The sequence below is a fragment of the Varanus komodoensis genome, unplaced genomic scaffold (genome assembly GCF_004798865.1).
Source record: "Varanus komodoensis strain SLA01 unplaced genomic scaffold, ASM479886v1 scaffold22, whole genome shotgun sequence".
NCBI classification, from domain to species: Eukaryota; Metazoa; Chordata; class Lepidosauria; order Squamata; family Varanidae; genus Varanus; species Varanus komodoensis.
In genome coordinates, this window is record NW_025335606.1 from 20,016,046 (window position 1) to 20,035,270 (window position 19,225).

The 19,225-nt window shown below is 43.4% G+C and overlaps 1 pseudogene; it reads right to left on the reverse strand.

Moving 5' to 3' along the window:
* The window catches only part of LOC123023934, a 28,096-nt pseudogene extending 9,908 nt beyond the window's left edge, over positions 1-18,188 (reverse strand).
* Positions 18,189-19,225: the final 1,037 nt, after the last annotated feature.

The following is a 19,225-nucleotide window of genomic DNA, read 5'->3' on the forward strand; positions in this document are numbered from 1 at the left end:
GCTCGAGGTCAGTGACCACCCCATCGTGGTTATCAGGGATGTTAAGCTCTTTCCTGTATAGTTCTTCTGTGTAATCTTGCCACCTCTTCTTAATCTCGTCTGCCTCTGTTAGGTCCCTGACATTTTAGTCCTTTATCATGCCCATCTTTGCATGAAAGTTTCCCTTCATATCTCCAATTTTCTTGAAGAGATCTCTGGTCCTCCCTATTCTATTGTAGTCTTCTATTTCTTTGCACTGTTCATTTAAGAAGGCATTCTTATCTCTTTTAGCTATTCCCTGGAATTCTGCATTCAATTGGGTGTATCTTCCTCTTTCTCCCTTGCCTTTTGCTTCCCTTCTTTCCTCAGCTATTTGTAAAGCTTCCTCAGACAGCCATTTTGCTTTCTTGCATTTCTTTTTCTTTGGGATGGTTTTAGTTGCTACCTCTTGTACAATGTTGCAAATCTCCGTCCATAGTTCTTCAGGCACTCTGTCTATCAGATCTAACTCCTTAAATCTATTGGTCACCTCTACTGTATATTCATCAGGGATATGATTTAGTTCATACCTGAGTGGCCTAGTGCTTTCCCCTACTTTCTTCAATTTAAGCCTAAAATTTGCAACCAGAACCTCATGATGTGAGCCACAGTCAGCTCCTGGTCTAGTTTTTACTGACTATATACAGCTTCTCTGTCTTTGGCTGCAGAGCACATAGTCAATCTGATTTCTGTGTTGACCATCTGGTGATGTCCATGTGTAGAGTCATCTCTTGGGTTGTTGGGAAAGAGTGTTTGCTATGACCATCGTATTCTCTTGACAAAATTCTACCAGCCGTTGCCCTGCTTCATTTTGTACTCCAAGGACAAACTTGCCTGTTATTCCAGTTATCTTTTGGCTTCCTACTTTAGCATTCCAATCCCCCATGATGATAAAGACATCATTTTTTGGTGTTAATTCTAGAAGGTGTTGTAGGCCTTCATAGAACTAGTTAACTTCAGCCTCTTCATCACTAGTAGTTGGGGCATAGACTTGGACTACTGTGATGTTGAATGGTTTTCCTTGGATTTGAACTGAGATCATTTTGTCAGACAAAACTGAGGAAAATCTAAAATAACACAGTGGAATGAAGAGACATCTCAGGATGTTGGAATTAAATATATAGTTTATCCCTTAAAGTATGCTACTTCAAAGGACCTCCCCACCATGTGTGTGTGTATTCAACATCCTACAACTTTGTCTCTTTGTTCTAATGGGCTACTAGTACAGCCATGCTCTCTGGGAATATGGGTTTTTTAGTCTGCAGGTTACCAGGTTTTTAGAAGGCTGCCATTGAGGGAAATGAATGCAGCCATCTTACATTAATAACTCATTGTACACCATGTATAGTTGATCTGACTCCCTTGATGGGGAATGGCCTGGACTCTTGCAGAAACAGGGACTCCAAATTCCAGGAGACCAGGTCTATATCAAAGGACACTCAGGGCACTCTCTGTCAAAGATGGAGAATTTCAGCGATTGTTGGACTGCCATCTCCATCATTTGTCATCCTTAGGCTGTACTGAATAGGGCTGATGGGAACTCCAGACCAGCAGCATCTGGTGGACCACACATTACCCATCCCTGTTCTGTGATAACCAGTATATTGGAGCCCCCCCCCCACCACTAAAGGAACCCATAAACCCTTATCAACCAACAGTCTCATACAGAGGCTGTTAAAGAAGTTGTCAAGCCTTTCTCCCTCACTCTTTCCCCTTATAGGTCACAATCCTAAATAAGCTTGTTGTGGAGCTTTTACCACCCCAACACAGTTAGGCATGGGTAGTCTAACCCTGCAGCAGAATGAAGTAGGGAGGAAGGGGGCAGACTGTTCCATTTCACAGTGCAAGTTTAAGAGGACCACATATTGGGATGTTCTCCTATGCCAGATCTCTGTAGTATGCTGAGTACAAAGTTACAGCCTGGTTTGGGGATTGTTGGGGGAGCATTCAAAGTGGGACCCCCCTACCTGAGATTGAAAGTGGTACAGTCCAGAATCAGATCTCTTCAACCACCTTACTCTGAGGAACAGAATGTTGGCTGCTACTGTTGTACCCTTGAAAGCTTCCATCCAGATGTGCTCCCTAGCCATGTAAGAAGGGAGCCACCACCTCTGTTCTGCATTACAGGGGAATTTTAAAGGCACTCCAGTGGAGATCCTTATGCATTATAATGTATATTTACTTGGCAGTGAATCCCAATGAAGGCAGTGCAACTCACTTCTGAGCAAGCCCGCACAGGATCAAGCCACACATCTCGAAAACAGGACCAGACACACTCCCTTTTCACCAGGAGGCTGCTTTTAATTGCCACCTGCTCCTGCCTGCTCATTGTTTAGAAGTGCATCCATATTTTTGTATCAGAAATTGAAATCCCCATGGGTACCACATAAATATCATATGAATGGTGAGTTCCTGATTATGTATCTACCACCGTGATGAATTGAATTAACTGAAATGTCTTTGGTGGATAGTGCTGTGTCAATGTGTTGCTTCCCTTGGTGCAGGGGAAATCTGCGCAGATGATGCTCCTACCCCCCCCACCCCCAGTAATTACAGGAAAATTTGACTCTGCCTTTCTCAGGAGTCTTCTTTGCATTTGTGTAAAGCAGAACTGTGCCAAAAACATAGAGACATAGAAACGGAGCAAGTCAGAAGGGGACTCCCGGGCCATCTAGACTGACTCCCGGCTCCAGCCGGCTCCACTCACGACATGCCCACCACATGCCCAAATCTCCCCTATTTTTTAACATTCTCATTCAATTTGATAGAAAAGAAATTGCTTTTGAAAAGCAGGAGAAGAAAATGTCAGAGAAATTCTTATGGGTTGGGGTCAGTGTCTTTGTGGAAGTGTGTGTGTGTGTGTGTGTGTGTGTGTGTGTGTGAGAGAGAGAGAGAGAGAGAGAGAGAGAGAGAGAGAGAGAGAGAGAGAGAGCCCTGTCTGTCATTACACACTCATCTCTCCAACAGCCTGTAGCCTCCTTTGCATCCCACAATTCAAACAAAGTTCAGGGAAAGAGATTATGGTGCAATCCCTCCTATGGTGCTTTTGCAGATCAGGAAGTGAAGGCAGCCTGGGAAATTGCAGAGAAATGGAGAGATGTGCATGAACGCCCCCCCCCCCCCCACAAAACACTACACTCTTGGTGACTGCCATATATTCACCACCATTGGCCTCCTTCATCCCCCACTCCTCCCATGATGCCCTGGAATGACATTAGGGATGGGGCATGGTGAAGTATGCAAAATGTTGACTAGGATGCCAACCTCTTCACTGCTGTTACTACTTCCAGTGGCAGCAGGAAAAATAAAGAAGGGAAGGAAAGGGAAATGTGCCACTACACCACTGGACCCTAAGGCTGGAGCCAGTCCTGGCAGTGCTGGAGAAGAGCAGGGATCTGTCCAAGAGCTAGCTCTGAAGATGAGCTGAATTCCCCCATGCCTTGCTACCAAGCCATAGGCTTAATCTGGCAGAGTTCTTGGTTGTTTCTTTTCAAGGTTAGGGAAATCACGGTTCCAAAGGTGGCAACCTTAGCCAGTGGGTTTCTCTGCAGCTAACTGTAAACTAATGTTATCTTGACATTTTAATTCAACTCCTTTTGGCACTGTGATTTAATGAGGAACCACTGTCAAAGCAGGCTCCATAAACTTCCTCAGAACTCTCCTTATTCAGATGCTGAGGGTGTATTTCACACACAGCCAGTTCACAGGACAAGCAGGCTTCAGAAAACAAATTAGCGCCCATTATAAGAACAACTCTCCTTCCCTCTAAAAATTCTCCAACCCACCTTCTCTATGCACAGCTGAATGTCAGCTGGGGTAACCCCCCCACAGTTGAATTGCTTTTATTTAAATAGACCCTTTATTGCAATGGGACACTTTAATTAGTGGTGCAGCAGGGCATTTGCTGAGAGAACAGGCACTTCAGGGAGTGCTTGGCACTAGATTTTAAGCTTCTGTAGGGGATGTGGAGACAAATATTCTAGTTTAACAATGTATGCAAAGGGGGAAATACTGGACTGATCAGTTCAGTCCTTCCGTAAACTCAGGGAGTAATGACTTTACTGAGGGTCAATGCAGGAAGGAAATTATATTGAACAAGAGCAAGTATTCAACACTTGTTTCAAATCTGGTGCCCTCCAGGTTTGCAATTCCTATCATTCTCAGCCAGGTGGAAACCATTCTCCAGCACTAGTTGCAGAACCTGCACTAGATGAACTCCAAGATCTCTTCCACCTCTAGGATTATGTTATTCTGTGTCTGTTGATGGGATGGTGATGATGACTAGTGGGCTACCAAGATGAATGCCTAGATGCCACTTAGCCTTCTAATCTTCCCAACTATTCTTCAGCTCATAAGGAAAGCCATGCTGGATCAGATTTAAGGTCCATCTAGTCCAAACACATGGTGGCAAACCAGCTGCCCACTGGATCCCTCAAGCAGGGTGGGTGCAAGACTTCCACCTGCCCCTCAGCAACTGGTGCATGCAGGCAGGCCATCTCTGGTGAAGCACACAGCCAGCAAGGCTAGTAGCCGCTGATAGCTTCCTTCTTCATGAATTTGTCCAATCTTTTTTAAAGCCATCCAGATTGTCAGCCATCACCTCTTCCCATGGCAGCAAATTCCAAAGTTTTATTTGTCCTAACCCTCCCACCTATCAGCTTCATGTGATGACCCCAGGTTTGAGTGTTTTGGGAGAGGGAAAAAATGTCTCCCTCTCTGCTTTCTCTATACTGTGCATTATTTTAAAAACCTCTGTCATGTCTCTCCTTACTCACCCTTTTCCTAAGCGAAACAGTTTCAGTTGTTGTAACCACTGCTCCAGCCCCTAGATTATTTTTGTTCCCCTTCTCTGTACTTTTTCCAGCTCAGTAATGTCCTTTTTCAGGTAAGACAACCAGAAATGAACACAATATTCTAAGTGTGATCACAGCAAAAATTTGTCTATGGGATAAGGGAAGTCAGATTTTGACAGTTCTATTTTCTAATCCATTCCTAATTATGCCTAGCACCGAGTTTTTGTTTTTCACAGCAGCTTGCACACTGGGGTGACATTTTCATCAAGCTGTCCACTACTATCCTGAGATCCCTTTCTTGTTCAGTCACTGCTAGCTAAGACCCCATCAATGTATACTTGAAGCTGGGATTTTTTGCCCCAGCATGTATTAGTTTATACTTGTATTGAACTGGCTGGTATGAACATATTGTGCCAGGCCTCCTCCAATTCCACTGGTTACCAGTTGAAGTCCAGGCCCAATCAAAAATGCTTACAGTAATATTTAATGCCCTAAACAGCTTGGGCCCAGGTTATATATAGGAACACCTCTTCCCATATAACCCTACCCAGATCTTGAAGTCATCATTTGCGGTCTTCTCAGAGAGCCACCCCTAAAGGAAATAAAGAGGGTAGCTAGGAGGGGAAGGACATTTTCAGCTGTGGCACCCTGACTGTGGAATCAGCTTCCCAAGGGATGCCCACTCTTTATCTTTTTCAGCTCCAGGTAAAAACCTTTTATTCACCCAATATTTTAATAGTTACATTTTTACAAATCTTTTCATAACTATTGTTTTATCTTGTTTATATTGCATTTTACTGGATTTATTGCTGCTGTATCCTTGAACTAACTTGAGGGCAGCTATTGTGGGCTCATTGTTATTATTTTATTGTTGCTATTTCATTAGTGTATTATTGATTTATTGTTGTATAGTGTGCTTGTCTGTGTTTTTTGAACTTGTGAACCATCCAGAGAACTGTCTTGGTTAATGGGTAGTATAGATATCACTATAAATAAATAAATGAATAAACAAACAAACTGCATATGCCATTTTGATGCCCATTCTTCCAGCATGGAGAGATCCCTTTGGAGCTCCTCACAATCCTTTTTGGTTTTAACCACTCTAAAAATTTTAGTGTCATTAGCAAACTTGGCCACCTCACTACTTACTCCTAATTCCAGATTATTTATGAATGCTTGAAAAGCATTGGTTCCAATACAGAGCCCTGTGGGACTCCTCTGGTTACATTCCTCCATTAGGGAAAATTGCCTGCCATTCATTTCCACTCTCAGTCTTCTGTTCCTTAACAAGTTAGTGATCCTTTAATTTGCTTAAAGCCTTTGATGAGTGGCTTTATTAAAAACCTTTTTGGAAGTCCAAGTAAACAATGTCTACTGGATCCCCGTGGCCACATGCTTATTGACAAAGAATGCCAACAGGTTAGTGAAGACTTTCCTTTGCAGAAGCCATGCTGATTTTTTCCCCCAGCAGGGCTTGTCCCTCTATGTGTTTACTGATTCTATCCTTAATAATACTTTCAAGCAGCTTACCCAAACAGATGTTATGTCAACTGGCCTGTGATTTCCCAGATCCCTCCTGGTTTCCTTTTTTAAAATTCAAAAATTCCCTTAAAAAATAAAAAAATAGTGTTACACTGGCCATTCTCCAATACTCTGGAGTAAGGGGTGATTTTAGGAACATATTATACTCTTGACACCCTTTATTAGAAACATGAGCTATGTTGGGATGAATTGGGGTCTCAAATTAACTCCTCATTCACTCTTCACAGCATATTTCCACCCCAAAATTGCTCATATCCTCATCCCCAGAGACTCATGTCACAGCTGCAGACATGGGGACCTCTGAAGTTTTTCTAAAGCAGTAGAAGGTGCCAAAGGCAAGGATGACAGTTGATAGTCTCAAATAATTCCTGCAAGGGTTATGAGCAAGAAGACTGGTTGATTGCACTGGAGCTGTATGGTAGGAAATGGACAGAGCTTTCTGTGAAGGTGGCTAAGTTAGAGCACACAAAATCATGGAGCTAAGTGAGACAATTTCTGTTCTGAAAATCTCCAGACCAAGTTGGAGCAGTACAGCAGTAGTTGCTTATGTCTTCCAAGATGGAGGCTTTTCTGTGATCAACATCATCTCAGGTCTAATAGCAGCCTCATGATCTAAAGAGGCTTACTGACCTCACTATTCCATGCAACTGAAAAGCACATTTTCATCTAAAAAGTTTTCATTAAAAACCAGACCCCATCAAAACCATTAGTGGGGAATCATCGGGATGGCGGCCAGTGACAAGCGGGGTTCCCCAGGGCTATGTCCTAGGGCCGATCCTGTTTAATCTTTTCATAAATGACATGGAAGAAGGGGTGAACAATCTGCTGATCAAACTCGCAGACAATACTAAAACTGGAGCAGGTACTCCAGATGCAAAAGGATCTGGACAGACTATGGAAGTGGGCAGGAGACAACAGGATGGCGTTCAATGTGGATAAGTGCAAGGTCCTGCACTTGGGGCATAGGAATAGGTGTCATAGGAACAGGTTAAATGACAAATGGCTGGAGAGCAGCACTTGTGAAAGGGACCTCGAGGTGCTGGTTGACTGCAGGCTAAACATGAGTCAGCAGTGTGATGCGGTGATCAAGGGGGCTAACACCACCCTTGGTTGCATAGCCAGAAACATGGCTTCTAGATTGAGAGAGGTATTACTACCACTCTATATGACTCTGGTGTGCCTGCAACTGGAGTATTGTGCTCAGTTTGGTCCCCTCATTACAGAAAGGTTATAGCCAGGTTAGAGTCAGTGCAGCGTAGGGCCACAAGGTTAGTGGCCGGTTTGCAGGGGATGGGGTATGAGGCGAGACTGAGGGAAATGGATCTCTTCAGCCTGGAGAAGGGGAGACTCAGAGGGGATCTGTTGGCGACATACAGGTATGTGAGGGGATGTCACATGGAGATGGGTAGAGACCTGTTCTCCCCTGCAGAGGAAGGCAGGACGTGCTCCAATGGAGCCAAGCTCAGGGAGCCAAGGTTCCATTTAGATGCCAGGAAGCATTTCCTGACAGTGAGGACCCCGAGGGTGTGGAATGGGCTTCCATGGAAGGTCGTTGAGGCCCCATTGGTGAGGGTGTTCAAGGATAGGCTGGACATGCACATGGTGGGCATGTCGTGAGTGGAGCTGGCTGGAGCCAGGGTTTAGACTAGATGGCCCTGGAGGCCCCTTCTGACTCGCTCTGTTTCTATGTTTCTGTGTTTCTAAAACAGCGGTCACAACCCATCAGATGCAATTAAATTCCATTTTAAATGTGAATGGGCTGGGCTGTATCAGGATATAGTGCTCTCATGAAATTGAAACCTGATTGTCCAAGAGATCTATCACTACCTTGGAATTCTGCAAATTCTGCCTTATGCAACTCCAGAGGATCAGTATTGTGCAGGGATGGGGGTCATCTAAAGCAGGACGGGTTGCCATAAATCTGAGCATGAACTGCCCATAAAAGTAGAGAACCGCTCCTGTGACCCATGAGGGGGCTTTACTTTTTGGAAAGGTGCCATTGCAGATTGCTCACATATGCTAGTCCCCTTTCATGGTGCAAACCAGGTGCAATTTCTGATCATGATGGACATGCTTGAAGCCCTTGCACTTTTTAAAACAGGTGATGCAGTGATGGTTGGAAACATGAATGCTATCCTTAATTGCATCTTGGAGAGAAGCATGAGGATGTCCTGTTTATTTAACCTCCTTGATGGACATGGCTTATCTAGCTCATGCAGCATGTTACATGGGAATGAGAATGGCTGCACTTTCTACTCTGGCAGGCATGGGACATACTTACAAATGGCTCTCTTTGTATCTGCAGCTTTCTTGCCACATGTTACTGGTGCTAGCACACGCCTGATTAAGTCGTCTGATTGTGCTCCCATGTCATTGATCTGAACCAGAGGCATTAGCCTTAAAAAGAACATTTCTTAACAAGCTTGCTCACAAGACAGACCTTTAAAGCGAAAATTTTTCAGAGCATAGCAAATTTTTATGCTTGCAAATGTCATGCACAGACTCCACCAGCCTTCTGTGGGATACTATGAAGGCTACCTTATGGGCACTGTTCATTCTGGAGGGTTCCCTCTCAAAAAGAGAGAGAGGGGTCAGGGTGGGTCAGGGCAGAGCAAAAAGATGGACTAAGAAAAGAAGTGGGTGCCTTAAGTGGAGAGCAGTGAGGTGTCGTGGTTCAGAGCACAGAACTGGGGCTCAGGCAATCTAAGCTGTAGTCCATGCTTGGCCATGGAGCCAACTTGGGGGACTTTGGGCCAGTAACAGACTCTCAACTTAACCTACCTCAGAGGACTGTTGCTGTGGGGATAAAATTGGATTATTAGATAGAAATCTAATGAATTAATGAAGATTTTATAAACATAAATGATCTGCAAGGAACCTACCCACAACCACCAGCTAAATGGGCAGAAATGAAAGCTGTTGGGATTGGCACAATACGTCCTCCTTAATCTATCTACAATGTAATTATTATGACTTTGGAAACAAGGGAACAAAACTACTTGCTGGGACCTTCAAAGAAAGGAGTGCTAGAGCCACAATCACAGCTCTTTATAAGCTTATCAAGGAAACTGGTCAGGCATTCTCTGCTGCTCTGTGCGCCAGAAAACCCAGTGCCCTCAGTTGCAGGTATGTATGGATTGTTTAGATAGAAGAGCAACTGAGGCTGAACACAGATCAATGCTTAACTAACCTATAACCGAACAAGAGGTCACGATAATAAACACCCGAAACCAGGCAAATCCCCCAGCATCGATGGTTTTACATTGAAAATTTGTAAGGCTTTCGTGACCCTGATCTAGCCACATCTTACAAATTTTGCTAATGAAATCCTAGGGGACTCCAGGATTCCAGAATCTTGGAAGAGAGTAAGGGTGGTTGTTATTCCTAAGAACCCTGAAGACCTATTAGGGTCATGCCACTCAATCACACTGATTAACCAAGATGTCAAATTCTTTTTATCCATTCTGGTCAAGTGACTGAATCAGTTAAGCACACAGGATCAAGTAGGGTTTGTGCCAGGCCATCGGATGGCCAATGCTATCTGACAGGTTTTTAAAATTATCCCTTATACTCTACTAAATCTCGTGTATCTATTGTATCCTTTAGATGCTTTAAAAGCATTTGCTTGGATGGAATGACCTTATCTGTTCAACAGATTATCAAAAATGAGCCTGGGTAAGTGTTTCCAAGCAGCGGTAGCCCAGCTTTACACTGTCTCAGAGGCACAAATTTGAACAAATCAAATGCCCATGCAACTTCCTAGAGGGACAAAACAAACTGAGCTTTCTACTCTTCCCTCCGTTTTGCTATGGCTATAGAACCTCTGGCACAAACAGTTCATTCCAGCCTTAAAATTAAAGGGCCATTTGATGAATCTTTTTGTAGATGATGTATTTCTCTTTCTTTTCAATCACAGAGCAAAAATACCAACACTCAAGGAAATGTGGACTAGTTTCCAACACTGAAGTGAGCTTAAAATAAATTATGACAAATCTGATTTATTTTGCCTAGGCACACTGCTTTCAACACAGAAGAAACCTCAAAAAACATCCCAACTAAATCCTTGAGAATTTAGGCAGGACGTGTAGTGACTGATTCCACAAAATGACATACCTGTTATAAAATGGATGGAAAATTTGGCCTAGCTATCCATTTTGGGCAATGATCCCTCTATAAAAATGATGATTCTGCCCAAGCTTCCTTTCCTTTCCCACATGATTCCTGTTCTTCTGGCAGATAACAAACTGAAAAAATGCCAGCAATTACCAGAGAGATTTATCAACAAGAGGGAAAAGTTTAGATTAATTAAGCCTGCACAATACTGTAAGCCAAATGAGAGGAGATTTGCTATACCCAATTTATGACTGCATTTTGCTTCTTTCCAGATCAAGCAATTAACAAGTATAATAAGAAATGATATAGGCATGTCCTGGGTTTCTATGGAAACATTAAATAGCACCCTCCCACATATATCACTTACTCTTGAGAAGCTTATTAAGGCTGAAATAGAGAGGGTTAAAAACACACTTCTGCAAAGTAATGTTCAACGTTTGCAAACCATGAGCAACATTTCTTGCTCCCTTCCCCTCTCCACTGTGCCCAGGGTTAGGGCATCTTAAATTTGTAATACTATTACTGTTTATTGCACAATTTGAACACAAAAATGGGAAACTTACCAAGATTGAAACAGAGAGTTAAAAAAACCCTTTGACTAAGCAGCACTTGAACTTTGGAAACTATGGGCACAGTTGGGTTCATACAAGGGTTGAGTATGGGTTATACCATATAACCATATGGTGGTTTACATATGGTTGTTGCTGAAACATGAGCTATTATGTTGTTTAAGCCAGCTGTGCTAGTAAACTATGACTTATTAACTATGGGCAACACACGTGTTGGGAGTAAGAGATGGTTGCTCTTGGCCCACATTGTCAAGACCTGCTGATTGGAAGTTAGAAGAGGAGGAGGATGGGCTGGAGAGGTTCTCCAAATGTGGTCTGATTCCAGATGTTGGGATGAGATGCTTCTCTTAAAGCCAAACTCCCTAGCTGGGCAGGCAGCCTCTGAGAATAACCAAGTTGATTGGTTGTGGGAGGGGACTTATAACAGGAGAATTTCTCAGAGACAGATGAGACAGGTAGAGCTCTCAACCCCATATTGCAATGCCAGCAGAGGAGGGTGGCCCAAATAGAGGATTGCTGTACAGGGAGAATGCATGCTCATTCTCAGAAGGCCCCTCCCAAAGGGATGGGGCCCAGGCATGCTCATAAAGAATGTTCTTGGAGATGAATAATAGATTGGGTTCAATGAACCACTCTGTGCACCCTCAGAGATTCCTTTTGGGTGTTTGTGTTTCTGGAAAACACTTTGGTCAATAAAGAAAGTTATGCAAGAAAAGACTGTAGCTTTGGATATGTGAAGGGAGGAACCCCAGCTCAAAACATTATGAAAAGAACCCATGGTTTGTTTTTCTGTGGTGAATTATGGGTTGCTCATCATGATGTGTTATATTGGTTGGGTTATTTGTGGTTAACAAACCAGTTTTAGTGTGGCTAAAAAACAAGAATAATCCATATTTCAATTCAAGGTTCATGGTTCAAGAAGAACTCACACCCAACTGTTGAATGTGGGTTACTGTGTTTTCTGAACCCAATCAATGAAGGTGTCTCAAGTGATACTTCACCCCAACTAAAACATACAATTTTAGCAAGTCCTTTTCACCATCATGCTGGAGAGGAAGTGGTCAGATTGATTCCTTAATGCTTATAAGGCAATTACACCCAATAGTCATAGACTTCTGGAGCTCGTTCTTTATACAATATGTGAAATTACTGAACAGTGAATTAAACATTTTGGAGCCCTACCCTGACTTTCAATTTGCAAAGATGAGAATGAACACCTTTAACATAAAGACTTGATTGCTGTTATGCTTGCAGCTGCCTGGTTTAAAATTGCATTAAATTGGAAATCTTCTACTGGACTATCAGTACAAAAATGGATGGACAAATTGCTCTTTCTGAAAAGCTGACGCACAGACTGAGGCTTAGAAAAGGAGTGGGAAAACCGCAACATATTCATAGACGTGTGGCAAACATCTATTGCATATGCTAATGCCCATGTGGCAATCCTTGCTCCTCCACCTGCACTATTCAAATTCTGGAGTGATGCTTTGTAACTCTCCTTGCTTCATAATCTGTACCTGTCTGGGTTTTGTGTTATGTTAAAACTCAATTTAAAACAGGAAAGGAGGAGGAGAAGGAAGAAGAGGAAAAGGAGGAGGAGGAACAGTGCCAACTGTTAATCCATGTTAATTATACCTAACAGAAAACCAGGGGTGGGGTGGGGTGGGGAAGATGGCAACATTTATCTAGCTTATTCTTAACAAGTATCAAATAAGAACAGTTCTTCAGTGTCCCCTGAAGTCCATCTCCTTTTAAAAAACACTTCCCTTTCCACAGTTCACCCTATTCTTGTTATAACTGAAGTACCCTCACTCTTGTCCTGCTTGTAGAAAGAACATTTGGGGTTTTACATTCCATTAACACAGTTATATATAATTTAATTATATGTTATTAATACTATACTAATACTATATTGCAAGGGTCCTCAAACTATGGACCATGGGCTGGATCCAGCCCACTATGCCCATTTATCAAGCCCACCATAGCTTGCCAGGTGTGCTCGAGCATGAGGTTAGGTGCCAGCTTGCTCTCAAGGTGATCGTTTTGGACTCGCTCAGAGAAAAGGATCTCCTTGCGAGCAAGCCGGCACCTTGCTGAGAGATCCTTTTCTCCAAGTGAGTCCAAAACAATCTTCTTGTGAGCAAGCCGGCCCCAAGGCTTTCAACTGGCCACCTATTCAAAAAGTTTGAGGACCCCTGCTATATTGTTTTGTGGGGGAGATCTCCCTTTCCCCTAGTCCAGCTTTAGCATTCTCTTCTCAAAGTTTAAGAGCCCCACTGGATGAATAGATTTCAAAATCTGTTTCTGATTCACTTGCCTTCCTATAAATCACAGCTGGCTGATATGCAAACTTTGCCTCCCCGCCCCCCTCCACCCACATCTTGATGGTTTTTGAATGGACTAGTCTAATTCCCTCTACAAAGGTGGGTGGACACCAAGTAAGTTAGGGATGGGGGTAGGATTGCTTTAATATAAACTGTTTTGAACCAGTCTCTCCAGTGCCAGTTCCTGGTTTTGGAGAGGCCTGGACAAGACACTCTCAATGGCCTTCTCCAATGACTGGATGCACACAACACAGTAAGCAACCCTGCAGGGCTACCATGGCTTATGGTTTTTTACCATGATCTACCTGACAGATGATTGGGTGGTTTCTTCATAATTCTACTTTCCACTGTTGCCAATTGCAGCACCCCAAAACACCCCAAAAGTAATTGGCCAGAGGAAGGCCCCAAAAGTAGTTGGCCAGAGGAAGACCACTTAGTAAAAACACCACAGTTATACTGTCCCAGGAGGGAGGGCAGATAAGAACAAAATGAACTTTGTGTAACCCACAGCTAACATGCTAGCCTGACCTCAAATACAGTAATCAAAAGGACAGTGGAAACTGGTTCTAGCTGCCATGAAAGTTGCAAATGTGCAGGGAGTAAGAACATGGCAAGCCTGTGTGAATCTCGAGCAGATAAGAAATAGAAATGGGAAATGTCTGGTCCTTGACAGAAGAAAGGACTCTTTCTCCAGCATGGGAGGGGGTGCATACATTGATGTATCGATGTATTAGATGTGTATTAGGTGATCTAACTGGTAACCTAGGGTATAAAACGCATGTACCAGGGTGCAACTTTTGAGACACTGCTTTGGGCTGAATGTTCCCTTTTGTCTCCCTTTATTCTATAGTGCACTAGAATAAAGCTGGTTTTGGCTCTAAGTCTCATCTCAGACTCTGTTTGGCTTTGGGTCGGGAGTCCACCCGGGGTTTGCCCCAGCTGTTGACTGGCTGAGTCCAGTAACACCACCATCCCTGTTCAGTCCATCACAGTGTTGGCATGTATTCCATCAACCACTATGCCTACAATTCAGCCTCAAGCTGCATCCCTCATTGGTCCATATGTCTGTTACTAGGCAGTAGAGGCCGGAGTGGCTTCTAGAGCGGTCACACTTTTCAGAGGACTCTGTGGTAGTTGCATGCCAGAATCATGAAAAGTGTGATGTTAGGTTTGGTCAGCATGACAAGCCATGGTGGTATGGAGAAACCATGCAACAAAGCATTGTTTCTTATCATGGTTTCAAAAGACAAACTTACCATGGTGAAATACCATGACTGGGTTTGGTTTGGACAATGTGAGAGACTACCAATGGCTTGTCATAGTTTTTCATGTTGTCTGAACCCAGCTAGTGATTCCACTGTCTCACTACCATTGTCACTAGCATCTCCTACTCCTTCTTACTACCACTGTTGTCTGGACCAGAGGGAGGAGCAGGTGAACAAGCAGTCTGCATGGGTGAAGAGGAGTGAGTCCAGTTCAGTGGTCACATGGAAACCAAATGTACCATGTGGTAACTCCCTGACAGGGTTCACAAAACACGACAAACCATGCCATGGTGGTTTTCACCATGGTTTAGTGTTATGTCTGAACCTTGTTCAAGAGACATATTTCAGTCAGCCCCTTGCCTCTCTTCTGTTTGACACATCTTACTCATGGCTGAAAATATACTTACTTCAACACAGCATTAAAGATCCAAGCATGAAACTAGCCTTTCCTATTTATGTTATTGATGCAGACTGAGGGACAAGACAGAATCCTTCTGAAGATGATACCAGCATAAAATATTTTACTTTCTGGATCAGAGCCTTCCACCAGTATAGCCAACATTTAAAGATATTTTGTTATAACCTTCAGGCACCAGTTCAGTCTATATCTGTCCATTTTCATAAAGTGACTGTTGCATTTTCCTGTTTCAGATAGATTTCAATATCTGCGAGCCAGGTGGGAATCCTCCAGGGAAAGTCTCCTTGATTCCTGTAGTTTCATAATAGGAAAAATGCACCAGCTCAATTCCTGACTACTACATGGATGCTGAAGGCTCAGGAATTTTTCCAGGAAGGTGCAGACTCTTTAAGATAGATGCCAGTCTCCCTACCTTCATTCTGGCACACCTCCCCTACCATTCTATTTTGTGCATCTTTGCTGGGAGTATTTGACTACCTTTTTCTTTGTCTTCTGCATTGGAGCTATCCCAGAATATTCAGACCATGACTCACCTCCAATATAATTTACACTGTCTGACCCCTTAGAAAGCACAGGGCATCAAATTTCTTCCAGCTACTAGTAGTTCAGGCCTATTAAAATGTATGTGGCTGAGAGATTTCAATTGGAACTCCATGTATCCCTGATTTGGAAGCTGTTGGTGATGGAGAAGCTACATTTGCCTTGGGCATTGGCTCAAGAGGTAATAATCACTCTCACGACTAATTTACCCCAAGCCCTGCAAGCAAGGTCCATTGCACTGTGAATCTCAATTATTGATTTTATCTTTTTATCCCCCCATCACTAGTGCTGGTAAATAGCTTCTTCATGTCCAGACCTTCCCATCTGTGGGAGGAGAGGGGAAGCTAAACTAAAATGTCCATTTGACCAAGTTCTGCATGTGTTTGAGTTCTATAGAGTTCCCCAGCTGATCTGTGACATGCTTATTTTGTTAATTAAGTAGGGGGACAATGCTATGTGTGTTTAGACAGACAAAAGTCCCACAAATCACAGCATCCCCCAGTCAGCCATGTCTGAACATGCAGGCTTGTCTCTTAAGACTGAAACAAAAATAAAATGAAATAAAATAAAATAACATTCCATTTTCCAGCATCTGGTGAACAATCTCAAAGACAACACTTGCTTTGTTTATCTTTTAATTACTAGATCCTGAGACAGGGGATAACAGAGGTCCCCAGTTTCCTAGATTTCCAGAACACAGTCTTTCTATCTGGAACAACCCCCTCACTTCTTTATTTTATTTATTTATTTATTTATTTATTTATTAAAATATTTCTATGCCGGCCCTTGCCGAAGCCTCGGGGTGTCTTACAACACAATAAAATACAATAAAATACAAAAATAACAATATAAAATTAACAATATAAAATAAATAACAATATAAAAGAACAATATAAAAGAATATATTTCCACTTGTCTTTCCAGAAGGAGGTCAACAGAAGCTCCTATCACTTCACAAATGAACAGGTACAAGGTGGTAGATTTTTGTATTAACTTCTGTCTTTCTTTGAATTGGCTCATACCCCAATTATTGTCTTTTTCTTCCTTATTCCTACTATTCCAGTCCATCCTCAACTCACAAACCCATTGGCTTTGGGGCTTCCATTTGATCTTTTAAGCCTCTCTATCTACTTTCTTCTCAATCCCTGACATTTGTTTCCTCTTCCCCCTCCAAAATGTCCTCACAAATCCAAAAGCAGTTTTTTCCCCCTCATTCAGATTATCACAGGCTGAAACATCATTCTTCATGATCAGCCACATGCCTTGCCTTGTGAAAAGTACTTTTTCCTTTAATTTGCCAACCAAGCTCAGCAGTGTTTTCTTCTGACTGTATAAGATTGACTAAAACACATTGTGCTTGAATGAAAAAGCCCCAGCAAACTGAAATGCAACCTTTATCCTTTTGATATGAAATGCAAACCATCTCGCAAATAGGTAATTCAAAGGAGGAACCCCATGCCACTGTTCCCTATCCAGCCTCTGCTTGAGTATTTTCCCCATTCCCTGACCTCATCAATCCCTATCTGCCACCAACAGGGGTAAAACTTGAAAGCCTATTCACAAACATTCACAAGCAGGGCCCTTCATTTAGACTGTCCCTTTCCATGTGATGTCACCCCTCCAAAAAAGTCCCAAGTTGGCACCCCACTTCTTGTTCTCCAAAATGCAAACATACCTTAGGGTGCATTCCTTTGCATGATTAAACACAGAAAGGGCCTGAAACTCTTGGCATGTCCCAGCTGGCGATGCTGACTGAAGCATGCTAGGAATGTGCTGACTTTTCTGCTGCCTGGGTTTGCCGAAAAAGAGGGAAACCCACCTCTAATTGTGACTTCTGCAGTCAAAGGAAGGAAGAAAGGAATGAGCAAGCTAAGCAGTGACCAGCACTAAGTGGATCACCATAGCTGTAGAGTGGGGAAACCTTTCCCAGATGTCCACAAGTGCCGCTTTGGCTCTTTGGGGTGCCTGGGAAAGGCAGTCACTTGCTAGCCCTTTGGCTGGAACAGCAAGCCTTTCCACTACCCTTTGCCAAGGGGCTCTCTGGTTCAGGCAACCCAATAGAGCACAGTGGCTTTATTAAACCCTAGCATTGAATAGTTGGCATAGTTTATAAACAGGGTTCAGAGTGAAGGACAGAAGAGGTCTGGACTTGGTGCATTCTGCCCAATCAAGCACAACAAGAGTGAGAGGAGCAAAACCCTGTTTTATTCCTGAGAATACCGTATTTTTCTGTCCATAAGACACCCCCATGTATAGGATGCCCACCCACTTTTCCTACCCTTCTCCAGCGAACAAGCTGCTGCCGCACGTGCTGCTTTGCTGCCCCCCTGTGGCACCTCACCCCCCCACCTGTGTGTGCCGCCCCCCACCTGCATGCTGCTTTGCCGCCTCCCTGCGCATGCCAATCTCCCCTCTCCAGCATGCGCATGACCCCCCATGTATAAGACGCACCTTCATTTTTAAGCAAATGTTTTAAAGAAAAAGTAGCTCTTATACACGGAAAAATACAGTAACTTTGATCACAGCAAAATGGCAATTGACCCATAGCACATGGCAGAGATCCCTTTTATACCTTTGCCGGCCAGGTACCGATGATAGATGTCCATTGGTTCGAAATTCCCACCAGGAGTGCTGATTGGTGCATTTGAGCACAGGTGGGTCCTGGGAGGCTGGGCTGCCTAGGATTTGGGCTGGAAGCTCTGGTGGGGGATTGTCTAATCCCTAGCTGTTTAGAGGGCTCCAGTTACACTGATAACCCTTGGGGAATGGCTCACCTGCATGGGCTTAATGCTGTTCAGCCAGGTATGTCATACAAGAACACATGCAAAACCAGTGTGGCTTATAAACCAGCATGGCTCAATGTGTTATCTCAACCCAATCAAAGGATTGCAACTTTAATCCCTCTTCTGGAATAGACCGACTGGCTTAACCCACTGTGGGCTTCTGAGTTGCACATTACAATCATTAAGCAAGAAGTTCAGCTACTAGGTAATTCTCTGATTTGCTGGCTAGACCACTGCCTGCAGAAATGGATGCTATCACACCAGTCCATCCACCAGTCTCTGCTAAAGGGGTGGCTTTTACTGAGCAGAGATCTCCATTAAAAATATGCCCTCAGTCTTCCTAGAGATTCCTGTATGCCACCTAACTAGATGTCAGATGCTCTCTCCCCTTCTCCCTGCCTCTCTCAGACTATCCTTCTGTGCTAAAGTCAACAGCAACTCTGGGAATCAAGGCTGTACTCAAGTAGGTGAAAAGAGTAGGTAGGTTAGACTGCTATTTTTGATTTTTAGGTTGGCCTCTTTCTGAAGGAAATGTCCAGTTGCAAGCCCAATTGATAAAGGACCATCAGAAGGGAAGAACTGGGTGATGAAGTTGCCCTGGGCAGCAGGCAGAGCAAGGCACCCAGGGCACCTGGTCACAGCCTTTCACATGAAAGTGAGATGTACTCTAGTTCTGTTCAAATTATACTGATTTCTGATTGTGCATCTAGTCATAGAAATTAGCATATGTACATAGTATGCAAATCAAAGACCTTTCTTGTCATCTCATGGGTGACACATGCCCTTTTTGATTATTCATCAGCAGCCACCCTTATTATCTTTCTGCTGTAGATAGGAATTGAACACTGAGAATATGAGAG